Genomic DNA, 18,043 nt, shown 5'->3' on the forward strand with positions numbered 1-18,043 from the left:
GTTAGGACAGATTGTGCTAATAGTTTCTAGGACTGTCGGGTCGCTTTGTGCTGGTCTTCTGCCACTTCAAAAGCCAAATAAGCGGGCCAGAGGGGGTCTAGACCCGGCTTGACCCGGCACAGTTCTGCAGCCTTTTTCATGTTTGCTGCTCCAATTCTTCTTTGTGACAACAAAGCAGGCGGGGAGCAAGGAGTCCAGGACCCAGGACCACTAATCACAGGTCACCGGGTCAACAAAAGAGGGACCAGTGCTCGCTTACATGCCTGCTGGCTGATATCATGAAGTGTGTGTGTGTGTGTGTGTGTGTGTGTGTGTGTTGGGGTCACAGGCTCTTGTCCAAAATTATAGTGCAGGGGTCACCAACACGGGGCCCGCGGGCACCAGGTCGCCCGTAAGGACCAGATGAGTCGCCCGCTGGCCTGTTCTAAAAATAGCTCAAATAGCAGCACTTACCAGTGAGCTGCCTCTATTTTTTAAATTGTATTTATTTACTAGCAAGCTGGTCTCGCTTTGCTGGACATTTTTAATTCTAAGAGAGACAAAACTCAAATAGAATTTGAAAATCCAAGAAAATATTTGAAAGACTTGGTCTTCACTTTTTTATATTTTTTACTTTGCTTCTTATAACTTTCAGAAAGACAATTTTAAAGACAAACTACAACCTTAAAAGTGATTTTAGGATTTTTAAACACATATAACTTTTTACCTTTTAAATTCCTTCCTCTTCTTTCCTGACAATTTGAATCAATGTTCAAGTATTTTTTATTTACTTCATTGTGGGGCGGCATAGCTCAGTTGGTAGAGTGGCCGTGCCAGCAACTTGAGGGTTGCAGGTTCGATTCCCGCTTCCGCCATCCTAGTCACTGCCGTTGTGTCCTTGGGCAAGACACTTTACCCACCTGCTCCCAGTGCCACCCACACTGCTTTAAATGTAACTTGGATATTGGGTTTCACTATGTAAAGCGCTTTGAATCACTAGAGAAAAGCGCTATATAAATATAAGTGACTTCAATTCACATTGTAAAGAATAATAAATACATTTTAATTTAATTCTTCATTTTAGCTTCTGTTTTTTCGCCGAAGAATATTTGTGAAATATTTCTTCAAATTTATAATGATTAAAATTAAAAAAATATATATTCTGGCAATTCTAGAAGATCTGTAGAATAAAATTTAAATATATTTAAAAGTCTTTTGAGATTAAAAAAAAAAAGAAAATTCTGGAAAATCTAGAAGAAATATTGATTTGTCTTTGTTAGAAATATAGCTTGGTCCAATTTGTTATATATTCTAACAAAGTGCAGATTGGATTTTAACCTATTTAAAACATGTCATCAAAATTCTAAAATTAATCTTAATCAGGAAAAATTACTATTGATGTTCCATAAATTATTTTTTTAATTTTTTCACAAAGATTCAAATTAGCTAGTTTTTCACGTCTTTTTTTCGGGTGAATTTTGAAGAGTCGAAATTGAAGTTAACTATGTTTCAAAATTTAATTTTCATTTTTTTCCCCGTTTTCTCCTCTTTTAAACCTGCCAGGCTTTACCCTGAAAGTTTGTCTATGTTTTAGTTTTGTCTGTTTCCTCTGTGTTTAGTATCTCCTGTCTTTAGTTCCTGTCTAGTGCTCTTATTTTGTCAGCTTCCTGTCTTGTTCCCTGACTGCTGTGTTCCTCCTCAGCTGCGGCTGATTGGCACCTGGCCACACCTGTTGCCAATCAGCCCGCTCCTATTTGTACCTGCTTTGTCGTGTGTCAGTTGCTGGATCGTTGTATTGTCGTCGCCTCATGTCACTCTTGTGTCTTTGCTACCTGTCGAGTCTGGCATCATTACAGCTATTACCTGTCGTGCTACATCTTGTCCTGGTCGTCGTAGCGGTAAGCTGTTTTTGTTAGCCATTAGCTATTTCCAGTTTTTCTGTTTGTTTTTCTGTTTGGGACGGCGTGGCGCAGTGGGAGAGTGGCCGAGCGCAACCCGAGGGTCACTGGTTCAAATCCCACCTAGAACCAATCTCGTCACGTCCGTTGTGTCCTGAGCAAGACACTTCACCCTTGCTCCTGATGGGTGCTGGTTAGCGCCTTGCATGGCAGCTCCCTCCATCAGTGTGTGAATGGGTAAATGTGGAAGTAGTGTCAAAGCGCTTTGAGTACCTTGAAGGTAGAAAAGCGCTATACAAGTACAACCCATTTATAACCCATTTATCCTCTAGTTCCATGCTAAAGTTCCTTTTTGTTTTCTAACTCCCAGTGCTAGCTCCCTTAGTTTGTTATTCTGCCCACATGAGTGCTTTTTGTTTGTTCTTGTTCTATTATTTATATTAAATCATGTCTTCATATCCAATGCCTGCCTCCATCTCTGCATCTTGGGGTTCATCACCAAATACCTCTGACAAAACCATTCAATTAATTTTTTTTCATCATTAATTCTCTACAAAAAACCTTCCGTAAAAGGAAAAAAAATGTACGACTATATATATATATATATATATATATATATATATATATATATATATATATATATATATATATATATATATATATATATATATATATATATATATATATATATATATATATATATATCTGCAATGAGGTGGCGACTTGTCCAGGGTGTACCCCGCCTTCCGCTCGATTGTAGCTGAGATAGGCGCCAGCGCCCCCTGCGACCCCAAAAGGGAATAAGCGGTAGAAAATGGATGGATGGATATATATATATATATATATTTTAAAGGTAAATTGAGCAAATTGGCTATTTGTGGCAATTTATTTAAGTGTGTATCAAACTGGTAGCCCTTTGCATTAATCAGTACCCAAGAAGTAGCTCTTGGTTTCAAAAAGGTTGCTGACCCCTGCAATAATATCTTAATAAAAATACAACGTTAAAGCACCTCTCTGTCCCAATCACCCCAAAATTGCCCCAAACATTTGTGCTTCATTTGTGCCGATTTGAGCTATGTGAACGATAACGATAATAAAATTTAAAACCTAAAATGTTTAGGTAAGGTTTGAGGCTAATAATAATAAAACTTCAAAAACTAATTAAACCACAATAACGTTTGTTGGATAACACAAATGTTTAGGTCAAGTTTGGAGAGATTTGTACAAACCCCGTTTCCTTATGAGTTGGGGAATTGTGTTGAATGGGTAGAAAATGGATGGATGGACGGGTAAAGTCGGTCCCGTCCATTGCTGCTTGCAGCTTTAATTATTATTATTATCATTATTATTACATAGTTGTCCGGGTGGTATTATTAACACGTTGTGATATAATCCCTATCATTTGCATGTCTTGTGGTGGTTTATTTCGAACTCGGTCTGCTTTTAAAAATGATGTCACTGTAAAAAAAAAAAAGTAAAAAGTTCTAATAATAAGCGGCCCAACATTAGAATACTTTTTCTGGCTAAGCTTTTAATACCTTTTTTATCGTCTCACCCGCTGCTGGCGACCAGTGGGACACTTCCATGCAGGAATGCGAGGCAGCCCGGACTGTACCAACTGTGAGGGAGGACGGGGGTGGGCGGGAAGATCACGCCACAAATATTCTCCATAAAAACTAATATATGTAACACCAAATATCATATAATACGTTTAAAAATATATATATTGATAAGTGAAATCATGGCTTTGTGTTTGTATTTTAAAGAGATTAAAATTCTATCGCTCTGCCGTCCAGCTCCCCCCCCCCTCCAAACACCGCCTCTCGCCACACTCAAGTATCCCGGCCGAGATGCTCCAGTTTGGGGCAGAAAGTGGCGCGGATCCCCTCGCTAACGTCACCTCCGTCGAACTTTTCTTTCCGAGGACATTTTTCTTTTCTTTTTTTGACCCAACTTTTATTATAAAAAAAATCGCTATTTTGGATTATCTTCATGAAGGACGTTCTACAAAAAGGTGAGTTTGTTGCTTCTTTACACCCCCCTCCCAAAAAAAAACAGTAGACGCATGCTAGCTCTGACGTCACTTTATGACGTCACTTTACGATCAAACTACTTAAAAACATGTCCACCTGTTACATACATTCATGTTTTTTATTGTTTAACTTGAGTTTTTTTCTTTTTTAAAACAAGTAACTTAATGATGCCGCCGGCGTGATATAACAGGGAGCGCTGCCAGTGCCGTGGAATTCCAACTCACAACTTTTGCCCTTTTTTTTGCGAGTTAGCTGAGAAATGTATTATCATAATTTCATTTTGACAAAATAAAAAAACACAACATTTTAAGTGTAATAATAGATGATAAAAAAAACTGGAAATCTCATATAAAAATATGCAACACAAGGTGGCAAGAAATACATTCATATGTTGGCCCTGTGATGAGGATCCCAAAAGGGACAAGCGGTAGGAAATGGATGGATGGGTGGGTGGATATTCTACCGCTTGTCCCTACATCAGTAATGAACTAGAAGAGGCAATTACTGAAGGAATTGCGTGTGAATGCTCCAACTTTTGAAGTTAAACTGAAATGTTGACAGAATGTAAGAATAGTTTGAATGTTGAATTCCTGAAGAAATTGAGTGTAAATGCTTCAATGCTGAAGTTGAACTGAAATGCTGACTGAATGTAGTATGAATGTAAGAATACAAACCCCGTTTCCATATGAGTTGGGAAATTGTGTTAGATGTAAATATAAACAGAATACAATGATTTGCAAATCCTTTTCAACCCATATTCAGTTGAATATGCTACAAAGACATCATATTTGATGTTCAAACTCATTAATTTTATTTTGCAAATAATAATAAAGTTAGAATTTCATGGCTGCAACACGTGCCAAAGTAGTTGGGAAAGGGCATGTTCACCACTGTGTTACATCACCTTTTCTTTTAAAAACACTCAATAAACGTTTGGGAACTGAGGAAACTAATTGTTGAAGCTTTGAAAGTGGAATTCTTTCCCATTCTTGTTTTATGTAGAGCTTCAGTCCTTCAACAGTCCGGGATCTCCGCTGTCGTATTTTACGCTTCATAATGCGCCACACATTTTCCATGGGAGACAGGTCTGGACTGCAGGCGGGCCACGAAAGTACCCGCACTCTTTTTTTACGAACCCACGCTGTTGTAACACTTGTCTTCCTGAAATAAGCAGGGGCGTCCATTATAACGTTGCTTGGATGGCAGCATATGTTGCTCCAAAAGCTGTATGTACCTTTCAGCATTAATGGTGCCTTCACAGATGTGTAAGTTACTCATGCCTTGGGCACTAATGCACCCCCATACCATCACAGATGCTGCCTTTTCAACTTTGCACCTAGAACAGTCCTGATGGTTCTTTTCCTCTATGGTCCGGAGGACAAGACGTTCACCGTTTCCAAAAAACAATTTGAAATGTGGACTCGTCAGACCACCGAACACTTTTCCACTTTGCATCAGTCCATCTTAGCTGAGCTCGGGCCCAGAGAAGCCGGCGGCGTTTCTGGGTGTTGTTGATAAATGGCTTTGTCTTTGCATAGTAGAGTTTTAACTTGCACTTACAGAAATGTAGCGACTAACTGTAGTTACTGACGGTGGTTGTACGAAGTGTTCCTGAGCCCATATGGTGATATCCTTTACACACTGATGCCGCTTTTTGATGCAGTACCGGCTGAGGGAATGAAGGTCCAGTATATCATCGCTTACTTGCAGTGATTTCTCCAGATTGTCTGAACCTTTTGATGATATTATGGAGCGTAGATGTTGAAATCCCTAAATTTTTTCCAATGTCACTTTGAGAAAGGTTGTTCTTAAACTGTTTGACTATTTGCTCACGCAGTTGTGGACAAAGGGGTGTACCTCGCCCCATCCTTTCTTGTGAAAGACTGAGCATTTTTTTGGGAAGCTGTTTTTATACCCAATCATGGCACCCACCTGTTCCCAATTAGCCTGCACACCTGTGGGATGTTCCATATAAGTGTTTGATGAGCATTCCTCAACTTTATCAGTATTTATTGCCACCTTTCCCAACTTCTCACGTGTCGCTGGCATCAAATTCTAGAGTTAATGATTATGCCACTCTACCAACCGGCATAGCTCGGTTGGTAGAGCGGCCGTGCCAGCAACTTGAGGGTTGCAGGCTCGATTCCCGCTTCCGCCATCCTAGTCACTGCCGTTGTGTCCTTGGGCAAGACACTTTACCCACCTGCTCCAAGTGCCACCCACACTGGTTTAAATGTAACTTGGATATTGGGTGTCACTATGTAAAGCACTTTGAGTCACTAGAGAAAAGCGCTATATAAATATAATTCACTTCACCAATTCACATTATTTGCAAAAAAAAAAAATGTTTATGAGTTTGAACATCAAATATGTTGTCTTTGTAGCATATTCAACTGAATATGGCTTGAAAAGGATTTGCAAATCATTGTATTCTGTTTGTATTTACATCTAACACAATTTCCCAACTCATATGGAAACGGGGTTTGTAGCTATTTATATTTTTGACAACTCCAATTTTTGGAAGTAAATTGTGTACAAACTGCAAACAGGAAGTGAAGTGAATTATATTTATATAGCGCTTTTCTCTAGTGACTCCAAGCACTTTTACATAGTGAAACCCAATATCTAAGTTACATTTAAACCAGTGTGGGTGGCACTGGGAGCAGGTGGGTAAAGTGCCTTGCCCAAGGACACAACGGCAGTGACTAGGATGGCAGAAGCGGGAATCGAACCTGCAACCCTCAAGTTGCTGGCACGGCCACTCTACCAACCGAGCTATGCCGCCCCCCAAGTGAATTAAATGTGTTAGTAATAGCTAATGAAATGAAAAAGGGGTTAGGGTTGAATAATCTTTGCTTCTTCCTACTCCTTTTCAGACATGTGGTCAAGACAAACTGTAAATGTGGATGCATCATACTGTTACGGTATCCATATTCCAAATAAGACTTAAACCATGAACCGTCGTCGATGAGCGTTTCGTCCCGTGTTGCATTCTTTGGAGCGGTGCTCATTTCCTCCCTTGCTCTTGTTGTGTAATTGCACATCAGCTTGCATGAACATCATTATTATTATTTCAAAATCATGCTCAAACTGATGATGTCATTTGTTCAACACACGCCAAAAGTTTTGAGGAAAATTTGTACTCTTGCATCATTTGTTACCCAAGGCCTCACTCAACGTTTTAATGCCAAAATACCAACGCTGGTTTCATTTAAACCCTCTGGCCTTTTGAGGTCTACTTACTTTATTTAAAACATATTTTTTACAATTTCTTGTTTTTTGATATAAAGTGTTCACTCACTGCCGTGTTAGTGGATTGCAGATTTTTACATAACGTATAAGGCGCACCAGATTATAAGGCGCATTGCCGATGAATGGTCTATTTTATTGTGTTTTTTATCTTTTATCATATATAAGGTGCATTAAAGGAGTCATATTATTAGGGGCCGAATGTCTCTTTGGGACAGAGGACCCTATTTTATTTCTAAGGTTTTGTTATTATTATACCACCGCCTCTTTGAGCTTTAATTTGACCCCCTTAACACGCTTCAAAACTCACCAAATTTAAGAGGACTGGCAAAAATTGCGATCTAATAAAAAAAACAAAAAAACCTCAAAATTGCACTGTAGCGCCCCCTAGGAAAAAACACAGACAAAACTGCTTGTAACGTCCGTTAAGAATGTCGTAGAGACATGAAACAAAAACCTCTATGTAGGTCTGACTTAGACCTAGATTTCATACACTGACCTCCTTCAGAAAAAATCAACAGGAAGTTGGCAAAAACCCCTTCAAAGCAAAAGTTTCCTAAAAAAAATGTCATTTTTGCCTCTTTGAGCTGTAATTTGACCCCCTTAAAATGCTTCAAAACTCACCTAACTGGACACACGCATCAGGACTGGCGAAAATTGCGATCTAATAAAAAAAACAAAAAACCCAAAACTCAAAATTGCGCTCTAGCGCCCTCTAGGAATAAAACACAGACAAAGCTGCTCTTAGGAAGAAAACACAGACAAAACTGCTTGTTACTTCCATTAGGAATGTCGTAGAGACATGAAACTAAAACCTCTATGTAGGTCTGACTTAGACCTACATTTCATTCATTTACATCCTTTAGCAAAAATCAACAGGAAGTTGGCAAAAACCCCTTCAAAACAAAATTTTCCTAAAAAATGTCATTTTTGCCTCTTTGAGCTGTAATTTGACCCCCTTAAAATGCTTCAAAACTCACCAAACTGGACACACATCAGGACTGGTGAAAATTGCGATCTAATCGAAAAAACAAACCCCAAAACTCAAAATTGCGCTCTAACGCCCCCTAGGAAAAAAAAACACAGACAAAAATGCTTGGAACTTCCGGTAAGAATGTCGTAGAGACATGAAACAAAAACCTCTATGTAGGTCTGACTTAGACCTAGATTTCATACACTGACCTCCTTCAGAAAAAATCAACAGGAAGTTGGCAAAAACCCCTTCAAAGCAAAAGTTTCCTAAAAAAAATGTCGTTTTTGCCTCTTTGAGCTGTAATTTGACCCCCTTAAAATGCTTCAAAACTCACCTAACTGGACACACGCATCAGGACTGGCGAAAATTGCGATCTAATAAAAAAAAAAAAAAAAAACTCAAAATTGCGCTCTAGCGCCCTCTAGGAATAAAACACAGACAAAGCTGCTCTTAGGAAGAAAACACAGACAAAACTGCTTGTTACTTCCATTAGGAATGTCGTAGAGACATGAAACTAAAACCTCTATGTAGGTCTGACTTAGACCTACATTTCATTCATTTACATCCTTTAGCAAAAATCAACAGGAAGTTGGCAAAAACCCCTTCAAAACAAAATTTTCCTAAAAAATGTCATTTTTGCCTCTTTGAGCTGTAATTTGACCCCCTTAAAATGCTTCAAAACTCACCAAATTTAACACACACATCAGGACTGGGGAAAATTGCGATCTAATCGAAAAAACAAACCCCAAAATCAAAATTGCGCTCTAGCGCCCTCTAGGAATCAAACACAGACAAAGCTGCTCCTAGGAAGAAAACACAGACAAAACTGCTTGTAACTTCTGTTAGGAATGTCGTAGAGACATGAAACAAAAACCTCTATGTAGGTCTCACTTAGACCTACATTTCATACACTGACATCCTTCAGCAAAAATCAACAGGAAGTTGGCAAAAACCCCTTCAAAACAAAATGCCAAAATACCAACGCTGGTTTCATTTAAACCCTCTGGCCTTTTGAGGTCTACTTACTTTATTTAAAACATATTTTTTTACAATTTCTTGTTTTTTGATATAAAGTGTTCACTCACTGCCGTGTTAGTGAATTGCAGATTTTTACATAACGTATAAGGCGCACCAGATTATAAGGCGCATTGCCGATGAATGGTCTATTTTATTGTGTTTTCTATCGCTTATCATATATAAGGCGCATTAAAGGAGTCATATTATTAGGGACCGAATGTCTCTTTGGGACAGAGGACCCTATTTTATTTCTAAGGTTTTATTATTATTATACCGCCGCCTCTTTGAGCTGTAATTTCTATTTATTTTTTTGTACTTTCTATTTACCTTTTGTTTACTTTTTATTAAGTTTGAATTTTACCTTCTTGTTCTACCGTCGACTTCTTTTTTCCTTCTATTTACCTTAGATTAGCTTTGTTGTAGCTTTTTTCATCTTGTTTTACCTTCCTTTTTGTTTAATTTCACCTTTTATTTATCTTCTTTTGGCTTCTCTTTACATTTTTCCCTTCAATTTTTTTTTTTTTTACCTTCTTTCGCCTTTCATTTACCTCCTAATAACCATATTTTACCTTCTGTTGACCTTTTTTACCTTTTTTTGTACTCTATTTACTTTCTTCTACCTTCTACTTACCTTTGTTTACTTTTTATTAAGTTTGTTTTTTACCTTCTTGTTCTTCCGTCGATTTATTTTTTCCTTCTATTTACCTTCAATTAGCTTTGATGTAGCTTTTATAGCTCGGTTGGTGGAGTGGCTGTGTCAGCAACTTGAGAGTTGCAGGTTCGATTCCCGCTTCCGCCATCCTAGTCACTGCCGTTGTGTCCTTGGGCAAGACACTTTACCCACCTGCTCCCAGTGCCACCCACACTGGTTTAAATGTAACTTAGATATTGGCTTTCACTATGTAAAGCGCTTTGAGTCACTAGAGAAAAGCGCTATATAAATATAATTCACTTCATCTTGTTTTACCTTCTTTTTTTAGTTGTTGTATCTTCTTTCACCTTTTATTTATCTTCTTTTGGCTTCTCTTTGCATTTTTACCTTAAATGTGTCTTTTTTTTTACCTTCTTTCACCTTTCATTAACCTTCTAATAACCATATTTTACCTTCTTTTACCTTTTTGTACTTTCTATTTACTTTTTTCTACTTTCTATTTACCTTTTGTTTACTTTTTATTAAGTTTGATTTTTACCTTCTTGTTCTACCGTCGACTTCTTTTTTCCTTCTATTTACCTTCGATTAGCTTTGTTGTAGCTTTTTTTTCATCTTGTTTTACCTTCCTTTTTATTTGATTTCACCTTTTATGTATCTTCTTTTGGCTTCTCTTTACATTTTTCCCTTCAATTTATTTAATTATTTTTACCTTTTTTCACCTTTCATTTACCTCCTAATAACCATATTTTACCTTCTGTTGACCTTTTTTTTTTACCTTTTTTTGTACTTTCTATTTACTTTCTTCTACCTTCTACTTACCTTTATTTACTTTTTATTAAGTTTGTTTTTTACCTTCTTGTTCTTCCGTCGATGTATTTTTTCCTTCTCTTTACCTTCAATTAGCTTTGATGTAGCTTTTTCATCTTGTTTTACCTTCTTTTTTTAATTGCTGTATCTTCTTTCACCTTTTATTTATCTTCTTTTGGCTTCTCTTTGCATTTTTACCTTAAATGTGTCTTTTTTTTTACCTTCTTTCACCTTTCATTAACCTTCTAATAACCATATTTTACCTTCTTTTACCTTTTTGTACTTTCCATTAATTTTTTTTCTACTTTCTATTTACCTTCTGTTTACTTTTTATTAAGTTTGATTTTTACCTTCTTGTTCTACCGTCGACTTCTTTTTTCCTTCTATTTACCTTCGATTAGCTTTGTTGTAGCTTTTTTCATCTTGTTTTACCTTCCTTTTTATTTAATTTCACCTTTTATTTATCTTGTTTTGGCTTCTCTTTACATTTTTCCCTTCAATTTATTTTTATTTTTTTTACCTTCTTTCGCCTTTCATTTACCTCCTAATAACCATATTTTACCTTCTGTTGACCTTTTTTTTACCTTTTTTTTGTACTTTCTATTTACTTTCTTCTACCTTCTACTTACCTTTGTTTACTTTTTATTAAGTTTGTTTTTTACCTTCTTGTTCTTCCGTCGATTAATTTTTTCCTTCTCTTTACCTTCAATTAGCTTTGATGTAGCTTTTTCATCTTGTTTTACCTTCTTTTTTTAGTTGTTGTATCTTCTTTCACCTTTTATTTATCTTCTTTTGGCTTCTCTTTGCATTTTCACCTTAAATGTATCTTTTTTTTTTACCTTCTTTCACCTTTCATTAACCTTCTAATAACCAAATGTTACCTTCTTTTACCTTTTTGTACTTTCTATTTACTTTTTTCTACTTTCCATTTACCTTTTGTTTACTTTTTATTAAGTTTGATTTTTACCTTCTTGTTCTTTTTTCTTTCTATTTACCTTCGATTAGCTTTGTTGTAGCTTTTTTTTAAATCTTGTTTTACCTTCCTTTTTATTTAATTTCACCTTTTATTATCTTCTTAGGGCTTCTCTTTACATTTTTCCCTTCAATTCATTTTTTTTTTTACCTTCTTTCGCCTTTCATTTACCTCCTAATAACAATATTTTACCTTCTGTTTACCTTTTTTTTACCTACTTTTGCCTTTTATTCACCTTGTATCAACCTTCTTTTACCTTTTTACGTTCTATTTACCTTTAACCTTCTTTGACCATTTTTTACCTTCCGTTTATAACTTATTTGACCTTCTTTTATGCAGTACAGATTTTATAATTGTTTATTAGTTACACTCATTAAACGATTAACCAAAGCAACAGATTATAAAGTAAGCATTTTTGTAATCGAATTGATTGATGAAGTAGTTGCAGCCCTAGTGTTGACTAACATGCGCCTCGGCTCAAGTTACAAGCAAACGTGTATTCATCAAAGGCAGTAGTACGGCGGTACTTTACTAGTACTTGTATTCCGTACAACCCTAAAGTGTGGTGAGTGTTGTTTAGGTCTTCGTATACGTTGAACAAAGTGGGTCACCTCTTCCTGCATTTGTTTCTCCGACTCCCACTTCTATTTCCTTGGATTGTGTTTTTTCCTTTGCCTGTTTGGCTTCTCTAGTCATGCTTTCATGGACGCAGTCCAGAGCTTTTGGAGTCTATGTCACACACAGCTGGTCCAGCGTTTCCTGTCCGAGTTTCTTTGGTAGCAGTAAGGCCGGGCAATATGTCCTTTTTTTAAATATCTCAATATATATGTCTGGATATTTTGCCTTAGCCTTGAATGAACACTTGATGCATATAATGACAGCAGTATGATGATTCTATGTGTCTACATTCAAACATTCTTCTTCATACTGCATTAATATATGCTACTTTTAAACTTTCATGCAGAGAGGGAAATCACAACTAAAAGTGTATTTATTAAACAGTTATCAAGCAGTGGCACAAACATTCATGTCATTTCCAAAACAGAAAGTGCAAGATTGTCAGAGACATTTTAAAACAAGCTATAAGTGCACTTTTGTGCATGATGTCACTAAGATGACATATCAAAACTACACTAAATTAAAGTGCACTTTTTGTACAGACCGCCACTACAATCGTTTAAAACAAATAAAGTGCACTTTTTGTGCATGATGTCACACAAGATATTTCAATAACAGTCAAATAAAAACGAGCTGCATAATTGGAAATGAAATCGCCATGTGATAGGTTCCTGCGGACGTTATCTCCTTCTATCCCGTCCAAAGGCAAAACCTAGTAACTCACTTCTAGCTGATTCGGAGAAAACAAAGGAAAACCAATCTATCTTGATTAGGGATGCACCGAAATGAAAATTTGTGGCCGAAGCCGAAGCCGAATAAAATTTAAACGCTTGGCCAAAGGCCGAATACTGAATACCGAATAATGAATGCGGTTTTTCACAATTTTTCAAATATTGCATAAATAGCTTAGAATAAATATTTAGACATGTTTTTCAAATAAAGTAATTTTTTATTGAATATCAACATTTTTTTAATATTCCAGTAGTCTTTGGTTTTCAAAAAAAAAGCACAGTTTTTAGTTTATATTAGGTCCTGCCATGCGCGTAACAGCTTACTTACGGAACAAATGACAATATCGCATACACTAATGTAAAGCATATCACCTAGGAACTCCAAAATTATTATCGGCTCAGTTTTGACCAAAATTGAGTTACTGGGTTTTGCCTTTGGACGGGAGTTCTGTTGTTGACTATTTTTTTCATACGGTGTTGATGTGGAAATAGTTGCTTCAGCATTTTGTGGGTGTGGCACCGGCCGGAGATGTTGACATGTGGAGTTTCAAGCACTCCTCACTCTCTCGCGGGTGACTATTCAAATGATGCTACATTAGCAGTGCCGCTACTTTTTGTAGCAACGCTTTCGCCGCGTAATTGTTCAACATCTTCCCGCTTGAAGCCAAACCACCGCCGGGCGATGGACCCCCTGCTGTTTTTCTTCGGAATTAATTCTTTTGTGACCAGATTGGCATTTTCTCTCTCTCGTATTACCACCCACACCGCACCGTTAGCATCACGGCTAACGTTACCATGTCGCTACCTGTCTGCTTTGCGGGAGCGTGTGACGTTGCACACGTGACGTATGTAAGAAGGTGCGCTTGTTTTAAGTCTCTGTGAGAAGGAGAGACAAGAAAGAGTCGGAAAAGCCTGTAGTGTAATGCCCGCAGCTAAAAGCAACTGCGTGAGAACTCCAATACCACCATATAGTTATTTTCTATCGATGACGTCATGGCTGGTGTTTTTTTTCGGAGAGAAACTAATCAGCGAATAAACAAACTGTACAAAGAAGCAAGTCAACAATGTGTCCTTAAACATTCATTCAAAGGAAATGACAAAAGACAAAATGGCGCTATGACCGAGCTTGAAGCCTAAACAAGAAAACTTAAGTCAATAAAACACAACACACACACACACACACACACACACACACACGCACACTCATTCTTGTATCTGCCTCCCTCTTTAGGAGCAGCCTTTCTAGATATATAAAGAAGTGTATTAACAACATAAATAATATATACATACTATGCACATATAAAAAAGCTTGTTGTGAAAAATGAGTTGGAATGTCACAAGAAAAAGGTCACAATCTCATAAGAAAAATGTAGAAAGTTGGCAGCGTTTTAATAAAAGTCGTCATTTTACTCAACGCGAGTCATAATTTTACAGGAAAAACTGAACATTTGTGCAATATTATGATAAAAGTTGGAATTTTACTCAACAACAGTCGCAATTTTACAAGAAAAGCTTAACATTTTGGAAATTTAATGAAAAGAGTCCTCATTTTACTCGACAAAAGTCACAATTTGATAAGAAAACTAGCATTTGGCAATATTATCATAATAATCGGAATTTTACTTGGCAAAATTTTGACAAAAGTCATCATTTTACTCCAAAAAATGTCACTATTTTACATGAAAGACTAAAAAATTGGCAATATTGTGATGAAAGTCAGAATTTTATATGACAAATGTCATTATCTGGCGTTAAAATATAAGAATTTTACATTAAAACCCGCGTTATATCCAGTATATCGATATAAAACGCCACTACAATAGTTTAAAACAAATAAAGTGCACTTTTGTGCATGATGTCACTCCAGATATTTCAATAACTGTTTGATTGATTAATTGAAACTTTTATTAGTAGATTGCACAGTATAGTACATATTCTGTACAATTGACCACTAAATCAATCAATCAATCAATCAATGTTTACTTATATAGCCCTAAATCACTAGTGTCTCAAAGGGCTGCACAAACCACTACGACATCCTCGGTAGGCCCACATAAGGGCAAGGAAAACTCACACCCAGTGGGACATCGGTGACAATGATGACTATGAGAACCTTGGAGAGGAGGAAAGCAATGGATGCCGAGCGGGTCTAACATGATACTGTGAGAGTTCAATCCATAATGGATCCAACACAGTCGCGAGAGTCCAGTCCAAAGCGGATCCACCACAGCAGCGAGAGTCCCGTTCACAGCGGAGCCAGCAGGAAACCATCCCAAGCGGAGGCGGATCAGCAGCGCAGAGATGTCCCCAGCCGATACACAGGCGAGCAGTACATGGCCACCGGATCGGACCGGACCCCCTCCACAAGGGAGAGTGGGACATAGGAGAGAAAGAAAAGAAACGGCAGATCAACTGGTCTAAAAAGGGAGTCTATTTAAAGGCTAGAGTATACAGATGAGTTTTAAGGTGAGACTTAAATGCTTCTACTGTGGTGGCATCTCGAACTTTTACCGGAGGGCATTCCAGAGTACTGGAGCCCGAAATGAAAAAGCTCTATAGCCCGCAGACTTTTTTTGGGCTCTAGGAATCACTAATAAGCCGGAGTCTTTTGAACGCAGATTTCTTGCCGGGACATATGGTACAATATAATCGGCAAGATAGGCTGGAGCTAGACCGTGTAGTATTTTATACGTAAGTAGTAAAACCTTAAAGTCACATCTTAAGTGCAAAGGAAGCCAGTGCAGGTGAGCCAGTATAGGTATATATGTATGTATATATGTATATAAAGGTATATACAGTACAGGTATATATGTATGTATATATGTATATAAAGGTATATACAGTATAGGTATATATATATGTATATAAAGGTATATACAGTACAGGTATATATGTATGTATATATGTATATAAAGGTATATACAGTATAGGTATATATGTATGTATATAAGTATATAAAGGTATATACAGTATAGGTATATATGTATGTATATATGTATATAAAGGTATATACAGTACAGGCGTAATATGATCAAACTTTCTTGTTCTTGTCAAAAGTCTAGCAGCCGCATTTTGTACCAACTGTAATCTTTTAATGCTAGACATGGGGAGACCCCAAAATAATACGTTACAGTAGTCGAGGCGAGACGTAACAAACGCATGGATAATGATCTCAGCGTCTTTAGTGGACAGAATGGAGCAAATTTTAGCGATATTACGGAGTCCACATTGATGTGGCATAGAAAGAGAATGAGTTAAGACCTTTGTTAGATCGGAATCTGGGTTTAACGTGGTTTGTGGAGCTCCCCCTGGTCTTGTGGTTATGGCGGTCATTTACGTTAAGGAAGTAGTTTGACTTGTACTTCGGTATCAAGGAGGTGTAGCGGATTTTATAGACCAGGCTCAGTGCAAGTTGTTTGACTCTGTCCTCCACCCTAAGCCAGCCCACTTTGGAGAAGTGGGTTGGATTGAAGTGTGATCTGGGGTGGAGGTCTAAAAGTAACCGGACTAGCTTATTCTGGGATGTTTGGAGTCTAGATTTGAGGCTTTTAGAGGTGCTGGGGTACCAGGAGGTGCAAGCGTATTCGAAGAAGGGTTGAATGAGAGTTCCCGCTAGAATCCTCAAGGTGCTTTTGTTGACCAGAGAGGAGATTCTGTAGAGGAATCTCGTTCTTTGGTTGACCTTTTTGATCATCTTGGTTGCCATTTTATCACAGGAAAGATTAGCCTCTAGAATGGAAGCTAGGTAGGTGATCTCATCCTTCCTGGTGATAACAATGTCACCCACTTTTATAGTCAAGTCACTGACTTTAAGAAGGTTGATATGGGACCCAAATAGGATGGATTCCGTTTGACCTAAGTGTATGGATAGCTTGTTGTCAGCGAGCCAGGTGCAAATATTAAGGAGTTCAGCACTGAGGATTTGTTGCACCTGTGACTTGTCCTTGCTGGTAACACCCCAATACGGTTTTCAACATTAAGTCGGGGTCCACGTTCATCAATTCATGGTAAATAAAAATGAGCTGCATAATTGGAAATCAAATAGTGTTCGTCCTTCGCTATGTGGTAGCTTCCTGTGGACATTATCTCCTTTTGTTGTTGACTATATTTTTCTTACGGTGTTGATCTGGCATGTGGCATCGAATGGAGATGTTGACATGCGGAGTAAGCACTCTTCATTCTCCAGCAGGTGACTTTTCAAATGATGCTACATATTAGCAGTAATGCTACTTCTTGTAGCAAGGCTTTTGCCCCGCACTTGATAAATTCTGGTTGTCCGTTGGACATATTCCCACTTGAAGCCAAACCAATGCCAGACCATGGACCCTCTGATTTTTTTCTTGGGAATTAATCCTTCCTTCATATGTTACCAGATTGGCACCTTCTTTCTCTCGTATTACTGCTCGCACCACAGCTAACGTTACCCATGCCGCTACCTCACTGCTCCGCGAGGGCGTATACGTACGTGACGTATGTGAGAAGGTGCGCTTGTTTTAAGTTTCTGTGAGAAGGAGACACAAGAAAGAGTGTAGTGTAATGCCCCGCAGCTAAAAGCAACTGCGTGAGTGTCAGGCTTGCCTCGGACAGTTTGGTTGTGTTTTAGTTAGGGGTGTAACGGTACGTTTATTTGTATTGAACCGTTTCAGTACGAGGGTTTATCGAACGAGTTTGTAAGCTAAAGTCTTAACAAGCTGCTCTGCTTTCTGCCTCTGTCCGAGCAGTGAGCACCCAGCATTGTCCCGCCCACACAGCCATCTGATTGGTTACATACAAAGCCAATCAGCAGTTGGTATTCAGAAAGCATGGAGTCAGTGCTCCGGCGTCGAGATGAGCAGATATGTGTTTAGCAGGTGAGCATTTGGCAGCGTACTCTCCCCAAATTATAAAAAACACTTCCCAGTCACAACTATTACAAACATCACTATGAGCCCGTTGACCTTCTAGAAACTTAAACTGCAGCTCAGCTCGCTCATAGTTGAGGTAAAGGCTATGTAGCTTTTAGCGTTACGTTAGCTCATTTTGCTGAGTGTGTATGTGTATGTGTGTGTGTGTATATAATAAAATTCAACTAAAGACTTCCCAAATGCTGTAATAGATTAAGCATGATGAGTTG

General features: G+C 37.8%; 1 protein-coding gene across 1 annotated transcript in view; it reads left to right on the forward strand.

Annotated features, from left to right (window-relative positions):
• The first annotated feature begins 3,746 nt into the window (after positions 1 to 3,746).
• Positions 3,747 to 18,043, forward strand: part of frmd6 (FERM domain containing 6) — a 100,503-nt gene continuing 86,206 nt past the window's right edge. Inside the window, 1 exon segment of the mRNA XM_061893987.1 lies at positions 3,747 to 3,891. The gene's annotated coding sequence lies outside the window, so the exon portion shown is untranslated.

This window comes from Nerophis ophidion, linkage group LG03 (assembly GCF_033978795.1).
Source record: "Nerophis ophidion isolate RoL-2023_Sa linkage group LG03, RoL_Noph_v1.0, whole genome shotgun sequence".
In the NCBI taxonomy this organism is placed as follows: Eukaryota; Metazoa; Chordata; class Actinopteri; order Syngnathiformes; family Syngnathidae; genus Nerophis; species Nerophis ophidion.